Source organism: Octopus bimaculoides, chromosome 22 (genome assembly GCF_046866305.1).
Source record: "Octopus bimaculoides isolate indiv1 chromosome 22, ASM4686630v1, whole genome shotgun sequence".
Lineage (NCBI taxonomy): Eukaryota > Metazoa > Mollusca > Cephalopoda > Octopoda > Octopodidae > Octopus > Octopus bimaculoides.
The window spans coordinates 5788364-5795863 of record NC_142949.1 but is presented as its reverse complement, the minus strand read 5'-3'; the positions used below and the strand labels follow the sequence as shown (position 1 = coordinate 5795863).

At 38.9% G+C, this 7500-nt stretch overlaps 1 protein-coding gene and 1 non-coding gene across 24 annotated transcripts in view; both read right to left on the bottom strand.

Annotated features, from left to right (window-relative positions):
• LOC106869633 (cadherin-23) overlaps positions 1–7500 on the bottom strand; it is an 898614-nt gene that overhangs the window by 65507 nt on the left and 825607 nt on the right. The gene's annotated exons all lie outside the window — the stretch shown is intronic.
• Positions 1012–1084, bottom strand: Trnar-ucg (transfer RNA arginine (anticodon UCG)). The gene has a single exon. It is a non-coding gene; the product is annotated as a tRNA-Arg (tRNA).

Below are 7500 nucleotides of genomic sequence, written 5' to 3'. Positions count from 1 at the left end.
TATATATACATGCATACATACATACACACATATATATATATATGCATGTGTGTATGTGTATGTGGTGGTGGTGGTGGGGGGGTCGGGCGTAGGCTTGGGTCCGTGGTAAGAAGTTTGCTTCTCAGCCATATGGTTCGGACTCGGTCTCACTTCGTGACACCTAGGGCAAGTGTCTTTAACTACAGACCTAGGCAGACGAGAGCCTTGTGAGTGGATTTGTAGAGGGAAACTGAAAGAAGTCCGTCATGCATGCATATATATATATATATATATATATATATATATATATATATATATATATATATATATATATATATATGAGTGTATGTGTGTGTGTGTATGTGTGTGTGTGTATATATATATATCTATGTGTGTACCTTTGTGTTTGTTGAGCTTGACAACCGGTGTTAGTTTGTTTACGTCCCCAAAACGTTCGGCATAAGATATGTCGTATAAATATCAGGCCTCAAAAAAGTACAGAGGTTGATTCCTTCGATAGATAAAAGTATCTGTCTATCTATCTATCTATCTATCTATCTATCTATCTAATTCTCTCTCTCTGTCTCTTTCTTACCCCCTAGACCGTTTTGTATTTTCTCTCCCTGTTTATTTCTGTGTTCCTTTCTGTTGAAGAGCGTAGGCTCGAAACGTAAAAGACTTTCTCACTTCCCGAGCGTTAAACTAATACATCTGTTTGTTGTTTACACACCCGTCTTCGTCTTTTCTTTATTTGTAAATTCTCACTATTTTTATATATACATATTACTTGTTTATATAAAATATCTTGAAGCCAAGAGCAAGAGAGACAGCAAGTCTGAAGAGCATTGTATATAAGCTAAATATAACAATGAGATGAGCTATAGATAAGCGAAAACGGAGTTTCTTTGCTAAAACAATAGAATTATTTTGCGGTGGGACTGAGCCTCAAAGCTACATGCTTACAATGCAAGCCTCTTAACCACACAGCCATGCTTCTTAACACCTCTCCTACATACTTAACAAAAATATTTGCGACCACGACGAGATTCGAACTCGCAATCTTCTGATTCGAAGTCAGACGCCTTATCCGTTAGGCTACGCGGCCAATCAGTAACCTGGTTTCTTTTTAAATGATAATAAATCTGACTTATATAGAAATTGACGGCAGCGAAATAATGGCCGAGTCATTAGCTTTGGGGTATTTGGGTGTTTGTCCCAATTCTCTGATTTCTGACTTCAAATATCGCCGGGGCCAACTTTGCTCTTCATCATCTCGGGGCCGATAATATGAAGTGCCAATCCCGAGAAGGGAATTGGCAGTACTGTTAAAGGCTCGGAGGCAGTACTGGCCCCAACTCTGGGGCACAATACTGGCCCCCTATTTGTAACGACTCTTTATGGACCAAAAACTGTAGTCGTTCTCTTGGAAAGGGAGAGTAGTTGCCGAAACAGCGAGTCACCTCGCTTCCTTGAATTGAGATAGGGGATCTGTATACTCGGACACCTGCCTAGTCTTCCTAAAAATGTTGCTGCCGCTTCTGTTGTTGTTTAGACCTAGGGCAATCCCTGTTCCAGCAGGGATCGAGCTCACCCTAGCAGTGCTTGTTTCATTCTATTTCCTTAGCAAGCCTAAATCAACAACGACCAGCATCTACACACCGTATCTCTCCAGCCCCTGTATATACATAGTACCGCTCCAATCATTGCCAATGCATTGTCTATAGAGCCAACATCTACATACTGTACCTGCTTTGTCATCTTTCTTATTTTTAAGACAGTGGATATATGTGGTTTCAGAAAGATTTGGCTGCTATTTCTAGCTGATCGTACTGTCTCGTAGATGCTGCCTGTAAGTGGATGCTAAGTGGTGCGGCTGTCGATCACTCACATGACCGTTTGTAATGGTTCGTGGTGTGTAGGTGTTTCTCTGTATGTTGTGGTGTTTGTGTGTGTGTGCGTAGGTGTTTGTTTGTGTGTGTGTGTGATGGTGCGTGTGTGAGTGTGCGCTTATGTGCATGTGCATGTGTGTGTATGTGTGATGATGTGTGTGGGTGGGGGGATGGTGTGTGTGTGTGTATGCAAGCGATGATGTGTTTGTGCGATGATGTATGTGTGCGCGCGTGTGTGCATGCGAGCGATGATGTGTACGTGCGTGTGTGTGTCGGCGATGGTATCTGTGTGTGTGTGTGCGATGGTGTGCGATGATGTGTGTGTGTGTGGGAGTCATGGTGTGTGTGTGTGTATGCGAGCGATGATGTGTGTGCGCGATGAGGATGTGTGTGTGTGTGTGTGTGTGTGTGTGTGCGATGGTATGTGTGTGTGTGCGATGGTATGTGTGTGTGTGTGTGTGTACGAGCGCACGTATGAATAACAACCCCGCTTTATGTATATATTCCTCAAGTGGGAGGTCTTTTTGCTTTGATCTTCAGGGATTTCCAAGACTAATTCTTTATATCAGGTTCAATCCTCATGGAATCAGAACTGCTGCAAAAATATTTATACCTTGGCTGCTTTGTTCAGCGAAAAACTAACGCAATAAGGTAATTAAATTCCTTTACCATAAAAGACGTATTTTTAAAATGGAAGATCTCAGAGAGATTCATTGAATCTCATTAATATGTTCTAGACCGTTCTCGTTTAATTAAAATATAACACCAAAAACAAAAGAAAAAGGAGGGAGAGAGAGAAAGATAGCGAGAAAGAGAGAGAGAAAAAGAGAGAGAGAGAGAGAGATTCTGTCTATATCTGTTTATATGATTAAATATGTCAAATAATGGGAATGGATGACTATTTTATAGACGTTGATTGGATAAATATAGCTTAAATGCAGACGTTTAGTCTGTCGAAGTCTGGAGAGAGATAGAGCGAAGATGTTAATCGGATGGAAACAATGTGTAGAGGTTGGCTGGAGAGAAATTGCGTGTAGATGCTGAGTAAACACTTACGTATATAGATACATATGTATGTATATACGTTTGTGTGTGTGTGTATATGTATGTATATATATATGTATATATATATATATATATATATATATATATATATATATATATATATATATATATATATCATAAATATAAGGGATTAGCAATTGAGTTGCTTCTCCAACATACTGAAAATTCAGAAACAGCAGTCAAAGAACTACTGATTCTAAACTACAAATTTTTCTCTAAAACGGATGGCGATATTTATGGCACACACAGAACAGAAAACGGGACTATTTGTGGCGCACATTGAATGGATTTCTTTGGGGTGGGGTGCCTGAACTCGCTAGCCGATGAATTCGTAAGTGCCTTTCTTATCGTTGATTTTTGGTGTCGCATGGCCAAGGATTACCGTGAATTTTTTTAGAGACACTTTCAAATTTATCAGAATATTTGGGCTGAAGATTGAAATAGTGAAGTTTTCGTTCGCTTAACCATGAAACGATTCGTACCCAATTAACTAAAGGCTTGTTTTGTTTGTGCTTTTCCCTCTGGTTTTTTGTTCTGTGTGTGCCATAAATATCGCCATCCGTTTTAGAGAAAAATTTGTAGTTTAGAATCAGTAGTTCTTTGACTACTGTTTCTGAATTTTCAGTATGTTGGAGAAGCAACTCAATTGCTAATCCCTTATATTTATGATGATAAACGGTCTTACCGATAAAGGTTTATTTCATACTGAACTACTTGGCAAAATTGTTAATTGTTAATTCTATTATTAATTGACGATTCCCTGCCCTCATTTCTTATATATATATATATATATATATATATATATATATATATATATATATATATATATATATATATATAATACAAAATGGGACAAGAACGCAAAACATCCAGATAGACGATACAAAGAAAACAAGGACGGGTCATTCGGCGTTTTCTTTCCTCAGTCGAGTTCCAGATTATCTTTGCAATTTCGGCTGGTTATACTACGACAGCCTTCTTTCAGTTTCTGTCTACCAAATCTACTCACAAGGCTTTGGTCGGCCCGAGGCTATAGTAGAAGGCACTTGCCCAAGGTGCCAAGCAGTGGGACTAAACCTGGAACCATGTGGTTGGGAAGTAAACAACTTACTACACAGCCACTCATATGTATACACACACACACACACACACATATATGTATGTATATATACATACATATATATATACACACACACATATATTTATATGTATATCTATCTATCTATCTATCTATCTATCTATCTATCTATACACACACATATATGTACAGTATATATAGGCGCAGGCGTGGCTGTGTGGTAAGAAGTTGGCTTACCAACCACATGGTTCCGGGTTCAGTCCTATTGTGTGGCACCTTGGGCAAGTGTCTTCTATTACAGCGTCGGGCCGACCAAATCCTTGTGAGTGGATGTGGTAGACGGAAACGAGAAGAAACACGTTGTGTGTGTGTTAAGGCTTCATTTCCACACACGCCAGCTTAATTTAATTCGTCCTTAGTCGAAAGACACCTGTTGTTAATGTCCTGTTATTTGCATTTGCATTTGCATTCGTGTACCATTTCTCCGTTTTTTCCCGTCCTTGTTTTCGTATACATTCACTGATCTCTTCCAAGGAATCTAATGCTCTTAGCTTAGTTTTGCCATGTGGCTAGCTAGATTGGAGCAATCTGGAGTATAACCAGCCGAAATTGCAAAGATAATCTGGAACTCGACTGAGGAAAGAAAACTGCGAATGACCCGTCCTTGTTTTTTCCTTGTTCCTTTTTTGTATCATCTAACTGTCTGGATGTTTTGTTGTTCCTTTTTTGTATTCCTTCATATATATATATATATATATATATATATATATATATATATATATATATATATATATATATATATATATGTGTGTATGTGTATGTGTATGTGTGTATGTGTGTGTGTTTGTGTGAGTGTGTGTGAGTGTGTGTGAGAGTGAGTTTGTCTCCCCATCATCGTTTGACAACCGCTGTTGGTGTGCCGGCTCAAAATTCGATCATGCGACTAAAATACTACCAAATATAAGCACGCATGCGCAGATGGCACTGTGACAACTAGACAGATTCATCATGTAGACGTTGATTGTATATACGCAGCGTGTAGATGTTAACTTGATAGATACGCTGTCAATGTTGATTGGTTACAGCGTGTAGATTTTGATTGGATAGATACGGTGTGTGGACGTTGAATACATAGACGTAATATGTAGATATTCACTGGACATATACCATTTGTATAATATTATCGACCGCACACACTCAGCGTCTTGCTTGTTCGTCAGTTCGCTGCGGGCTAGCGCTTTGAGGACGACTCCTTCAAAGCACTGGATGTTAAAACACCTGAAAGTCATGGACAGGTGAGACAAATCCCCAGCCATCATCATCAGCCAAGTGCCCCACGCCCTGTGTCCAGTGGTTGGCTTCACAAGACTTTCCAGTTCCGTCTGCGTTGTGCTTCCTGCAGGCAATCAGCCAGGTTATTGTTTTCAGTCCATTATTTGATACTTTTTTTACTCTTTTACTTGTTTCAGCCATTTGATTGCGGCCATGCTGGAGCACTGAATTTAGTCGAGCAAATCGACCCCCAGAGCTTATTCTTTTGTAAGCCTAGTACTTATTCTATCGGCCTCCTTTACCGAACCGCTAAGCTACGGGGACGTAAACACTCTAGCATCGGTTGTCAAGCGATGCTGGGGGGGGGGGGACGCAAACAGACACACAAACATATACACACACATACATATACATATACATACATACACGACGGTCTTCTTTCAGTTTCCGTCTACCAAATCCACTCACAAGGCTTTGGTCAGCCAGAAGCTATAGTAGAAGACACTTGCCCAAGGTGCCACGCAGTAGGACTGAACTCAGGACCATGTGGTTGGTAAGCTACTTACCACACAGCCTCTCTATGACGGTCTTCTGCTCTTCTCCCTTGCACACTTCATGTCAGAACTGTCTTTTGGACAATTAATCATGGCGCACTGTATGTCCAAAAAATACGATAGCTTTGTGGGTTTGATTCTCTCGACAATAGTTTTCTTTAGACTTTCTGCTTACCTTCTACAGCAGATTTTCTTACCCTGTCTTTGAAGCTTCTTCTGCTTAAACTACGAAAGACTCACATCTCAAAGGCATCTTTCTTCTTTTCTATTCCTCTCTACATCGTCTGTGAATTGTCCCCTTCGGAAGAGAAATGTTATGACAGTCTGCTTGCCTGTGTGTTATGTCAGTTTGTTTGTCTGACTGTCTGTCCATCCGTCTGTCTGTCTGTCTGTCTGTCTGTCTGTCTGTCTGTCTGTCTGTCTGTCTGTCTGTCCGTCCGTCCGTCTGTCGGTCCGTCCCTCCATCCGTTTGTTTGCCTGTCTGCTTGTCTATCTATCTATCTATCTATCTATCTATCTATCTATCTATCTATCTATCTATCTATCTATCTATCTATCTATCTATCTGTATATCTATCTATCTATCTATTTGTTTGTCTGTCTGTCTGATGCCTGTCTGTTTGTCTGCCTGCCTGTCTGTCTGTCTGTCTGTCTGTCTGTCAGTTTGTCTGTTTGTCTGTTTGTCTGTCTGCTGTGTGTTTGTCTGCCTTGACCTTCTGCCTGCCTGTCTGTCTGCCTATCTGTGTATTTACCAATTTATTTACCTAATATATATGACTATTACATAAAATTATACACATACACGCATAGATGCAAGTTTATGTGTACAAATAAATGAAATACTCTTTAGAGTACTCTTTACATAGTGTAGGATTTATAGCCATAATTAACATAATTAACAGGTAACGATTCTTTAAGGCATTAATTACATCTTCCCACACACATGCAAATTATGTCTCTGATCTTTCAGATGCGCTTCAAGAATGGAAATTGAATTCCAGTCATTGGTTAAAGCCAGATTAGCCATTTTAAACTCTGTGTGTGCATGTGCGTGTGCGTGTGCGTGTGTATGCACACATATATGTGTACACACACACACACACACACACACACACACACACACACACACACACACACATATGCACATTCATATATATATATATGTTTATATGTATGCATATGTATATATGCGTATATATATATATATATACACACACACATATATATATGTATACATATTTATATGCATAATTATATACGCATATACATACATGCATATATATATATATATACATAAATATATGCATGTATATATATATATATATATATATATATAAAGATTTACTTTTCGTAATGAGATAAAAGACCAAGGATGCGAAGATTTCAGAACATTTATAAATAGAAGGTCTTACAGCTGTTTCCAGGATATTTATTATATCCCTTCATCGGAGATGGTGTGAGAAGATGGTTAAGCAATAGTTAATTTAGATAAGATACGAAATAGAGAGTGGAGTGGAGGAATGAAAATAGATGTGAGATATGCAGGGATATTGTATTTGTAAATCCATTATTTAGGCAGAATGGTATACATATAAGATTCCAATACCTTATGAGTACCTTATTGGAATCTTATGGAATCTTATATGTATACCATTCTGCCTAA